Consider the following 4,645-nt stretch of genomic DNA (forward strand, 5'->3'; position numbering starts at 1 on the left):
TTTAAAGCTAGAGTGTCAGCTTCAGGATTTCTGTTTTGTTCCTTGTATCCTCCTGGTACATAAAAATAAATGTTTATTGAGAATTAGGATTGTCGGCCGGTGCGGTGGTTCACGCCTGTAAGCCTAGCACTAAAAGGCCCAGGCGGGAGGATCGCCTGAGGTCAGGAGTTGGAGACCAGCCTGAGCAAGAGCAAGACCCCATCTCTACAAAAAATAGAAAACTTAGCTGGGCGTGGTGGTGTGTACCTGTAGTTTCAGCTACTCGGGAGACTGAGGCGGGAGGATTGCTTGAGCCCAGCGGTTTGAGGTTGCTGTGAGCTAGGCTGAGGCCACAGCACTCTAGCCCGGATAACAGCGAGACTCTGTCTCAAAAAAAAAAAAAAGAATTAGGATTATCGCAGAAGAGACTGAGGCTGAAAGACGAGCAGCCATTTGGCTAGATCACATTTCTAAGCCTCCCATGTCGCTGAGAACGACTGGGTGACTTTATTAGGCTCCATCTTGGATGCCAGGCACCCGCAGACCACAGAGCCAGGCAGAGCCTGGTGTTCTTCCTATGTCTGCTTGTGTAAAATTTGGGTGTTCCGCTTCTTCCTCTATGGTCCATGTGGACCCATTGATTCATTCAACGTACACTTTTTGATCACCTGCTGTGTGACACAACCTGTACTGGGGGCTAGGGCAGAGCACTCACCAACTCAGGCCTGGTACCTGCTCGTGGGAGGCAGAACAGTGGATGACAGCAGTTCTCCAGATGTGGCCCCCAGCCCTTCAGGCGATGTGGAAGTAGGCGCAAGTTGGAGAACTCCTGCTGTAGAGGAAAAGACAGAGCAATTTCTGCAAAGGGCCAGAGGGCAAACATGTTAGGCTTGAAGCTTCGAGGGCCAGACTCAACTCTCACATCTACCACTGTGCAAAAACAGCCAAAGACAGTACACAAATAACAAGTATGGCTACGTTTCAGTAAAACGTATCATGGGTGTCAACATTTGGGTTTTATATAATTTTCATATAAAAAACAATATATTTTTTAGATTTTTTTCCAACCACTTAAAAATGTAAAAACATCTGTGTTCCGTGCTCGGCCCTGTAATCCTAGTGCTTGGAGGCTAAGATGGGAGGATCACTTAAAGCCAGGAGTTAAAGACCAACCTGGGACATACAGTGAGGCCGTTTCTCTAAAAATAAAATAAAAATGTAAAACCCATGCAAAAACAGGTGGCAGGTTGGCTTTGGCCTGCTGGCCGTACTCTGCACACTACAAGAGAATCACAAGGCCGGGTGTGGTGGCTCACACCTGTAATCATAGCACTCTGGGCGGCCAAGGTGGGCGGATCGCTCAAGGTCAGGAGTTCGAGACCAGCCTGAGCAAGAGCAAGACCCCGTCTCTACTAAAAATAGAAAGAAATGATTTGGACAGCTAAATATATACATATACATATACACACACACACACACACACACACATATAAATTAGCCAGGCATGGTGGCACATGCCTGTAGTCCCAGCTACTCGGGAGGCTGAGGCAGTAGGATTGCTTAAGCCCAGGAGTTTGAGGTTGCTGTGAGCTAGGCTGATGCCATGGCACTCTAGCTCGGACAACAGAGTGAGACTCTGTCTCGAAAAACAAACAAACAAAAAAGAGCATCACAAGAGAAGTTGTGACTCCAGAATCAGACTGCATGAGTTCAAATCCTAGATCTCCCACTCGCCACCTATGTGACCTCAGGCAACAGACTTCATCTCTCTGAGCTTCAGTTTCCCATCTATAAAGTGGGTTTAATAATAGGATGGTCATAAGTATTAAATAAGATGTTAATAGTTGACACTTTTACTTTTTGAGACAAGGTCTCACTCTATTGCATGAGCTAGAGTGGAGTGGTGTCATCATAGCTCACTGCAACCTTGAACTCCTGGGTTCAAACGATCCTCCTGCCTCAGCCTCTGGAGTGGATGGGCCTACAGGTGCATGCCACCATGCCCAGCTAAGTTTTCTGTTTTTTGTAGAGATGGGATCTTGCTCTGTTGCTCACTGCTGTGAGGTGTCAGGCACTGCTATAAAAGCTGGGGACATAATGAGGATCTCCACAGAGAAGAAGCCCTTGCCATCAAAGAGCTAAAATCCAAGTGAGGAAGACAGATGGAAAATAGATAAGCAAATATATGTGGAATGGCGGTATTATAGAAGAATAAAGCAGGATGTGTGGATTGAGTTTGGAGGGCAGTTCAGGTTAGGAAGTTCAGGGAGGGTCTGAGTAGGTGCCATGTGGGCAGAGAGAAGAAGGAGGTGAGGGATCCGTGTGGATATCTGGGAGAGGGTGTTCAAGGCACAGGAAAGAGCAAGTGCAAAGGCCCTGAGGTGAGCATGGCATGTTTAAGGACCATCAAGGAAGCTGGAGTGGAGTGACTGAATGGGAAGGGGTGGGGATGAGGCCAGAGTGATGGATCTATAAATGAGGACATTGAGTAATGTTAAATTTAATGAATGAAGCAACCCACATATGTAGCACTTAGGCTAGAACTTGGCTCACAATAGGAAGCGACGAACAGTGGCTCCTGTTATAGGACCAGAAGCCCACCTGATCCCCCTCTGCCCCTTGCAAATGGCAGGCCTCAAAAATGTTTGCTGCGTGAGTAACTAAAGGGACACATCAGATATCCTCAGCACTCAGGATTTCTGCTGGGCTGTGAAGCCCATGAGGGCAGGCCTGGGCCTGCCTTGGTCGCAGCTGCATAGACAGAGCCCGCTGGCACATGGCTACACCCAGGGGAAGGGTCATTTGTTGACTGCATGTCAGTCTCTCTCCACCAGTTTCCCACTAAAGGCCACATTTCTGCATGTGTCTGTGTGTCCATGAAAATCAATGTCAGGATTGTTCAAACACACAGTCAGCAAACAGTCCTGGAGCACTCAGCCCTGCACTCAGCCCTGTGCCGGGGACATAGCAGTGACCAAGACAGCCTTGGCTCTGTCCTCATGGGTCTCTGTCCAGTGGAGACTGACCTGTCCCCAGTGATGACACAGAGTGGGCAGGGCTGCTATGAGAGAGGCAAGAGGACTTTGGGGTCAAGGAGGGATTCCTAGAGGAGGGACGCATGGGGACAGGTAAAGAGGGGCTGTATGCCTGGGGCACATACCAGATGGAGGGAACAGCCATGGTCTCCAACTGGGAGGTAAAAAACCACAGCAAGTTAGAGCCAGGGAGACCAGGCTGGCTGCTGGGGTTAAGAAGCTTCCCCGCAAGGTCCCGCTCCCATTAGCAGCCTGTGCTCTTCTCCCAAGGGCACTGGGGAGCCACAGGAGGTTCTGAGCAGGGGCCAGGTAAGGTCAGGTTTGTGCTCTGGGAAGTTCCCTCTCGCTGCTGGGTGGAGGGTGAATGGGAGGTGGGAGGGGCAGGACTGGGACAGGAGACCAGGGAGGATACTGAGTGGGGACCCCAAAGGGTGAGCAGGGGCCTGGATCAGGTGGTCCCAGTGGAAGTGAAGAGCTGAGACTCTGAAGCAATTGCAGGGTGCAGCTGATGGGTCTTGCCAAAGGCTTGGGCGTGGGGCTGTGTGGAAGGAGGAGCTTGAGTGATGAGGTTAGTGAGTCAAGGTGATGCCCCTTGAGAGTCTGCCTACCCCTGCCCCACCTGGGTTCTTAGGAGGCCATCAGAGAAGCGACGCTGCAGAGCCTGGGGTTTCTCCAAGGGCACTGGGGAGCCATGGAATGATATAGAGCAAGAGAGGGAATGGAATAGATCCTGAGGGATGGGAGGAGACTGCAGTACCCTGTTTATGTATGTGTGGTATGGGCTCTGAGCACCCAGCACTTCCCTGGCACCTCATGGATCCCCTGCCTGGCCCTGCAGGGCGGATGGCAGGTGGGACTGAAGGAACCTGGCACAGTCCTCAGCCCCAGGCCTTCCCTTCCTGCAGTGATGAGACCACCCCCCAAAAAAGAAAATCTGGGGGCTGTGGGGTCCCCACCCCTAGGATGACAGAAAAGCGCAGAGGCCTCAGCTCACCTACAAAGTCGGCGAACAGCCCCAGCACCCAGGGCCTGGGCTGGGAAGGCACACGTGCCACGTACTGAGAGCTTGGCTGGGTCCTCGGCACAGGCAGCCCTGGGGATACTAATGACACCCAATAGCCACAGAGCACCACAGCCAGGTGCCACTCAGGCACTTTAAGGCTTCACCCGGGTACCCCCTGCAGCCCTGGGGCTGAGCAGGTGTAAGGCCAGGAAGGTGAAGGCACACGTCCAGGGTGCTCGGCTGCTGACTGAAGAGGCCTTCGGGAAGGGTGGTGGGCACCTCTGCTCAGGGGCCAGGCCTGGCTGTGAACCATGCCCGGCTGCGGTGCCAGCTAGGGGACATGGAGCCGGCTCACAGAGGCTCTGAGCCTCCGCCGGGCAGCCCGGGGCAGCAAGCTCAGCGCAAGCAGCTTCCCCAGGCATCTGAGAAATGGGGGCAGTTACGGAAGTCCCCTCAGAGGGCTGGCTGGGGGGAGGAGGAGGAGGCCCGGCCCAGCAGACACTGCTCTCAACAGAGGCTCCCCGTCCCCACCTTTCCACGTCCTGCACCCAGGAGAGTCACCCCACCCCAAGCTGCTCTCCAAGGCGACAGAGGAAGGAAGGCACGAGGAGGAGGGGAAGTTGTTGAC

General features: G+C 52.8%; 1 long non-coding RNA gene across 1 annotated transcript; it reads right to left on the reverse strand.

The window, feature by feature from the left end:
• Window positions 1-341: 341 nt before the first annotated feature.
• On the reverse strand, window positions 342-4,146 carry LOC123623973. The gene is made up of 3 exons (XR_006730046.1): window positions 4,009-4,146; window positions 712-808; window positions 342-362 (listed from the first exon to the last, which is right to left on the reverse strand). It is a non-coding gene; the product is annotated as an uncharacterized LOC123623973 (long non-coding RNA).
• Window positions 4,147-4,645: the final 499 nt, after the last annotated feature.

The sequence above is a fragment of the Lemur catta genome, chromosome 19 (genome assembly GCF_020740605.2).
Source record: "Lemur catta isolate mLemCat1 chromosome 19, mLemCat1.pri, whole genome shotgun sequence".
Lineage (NCBI taxonomy): Eukaryota > Metazoa > Chordata > Mammalia > Primates > Lemuridae > Lemur > Lemur catta.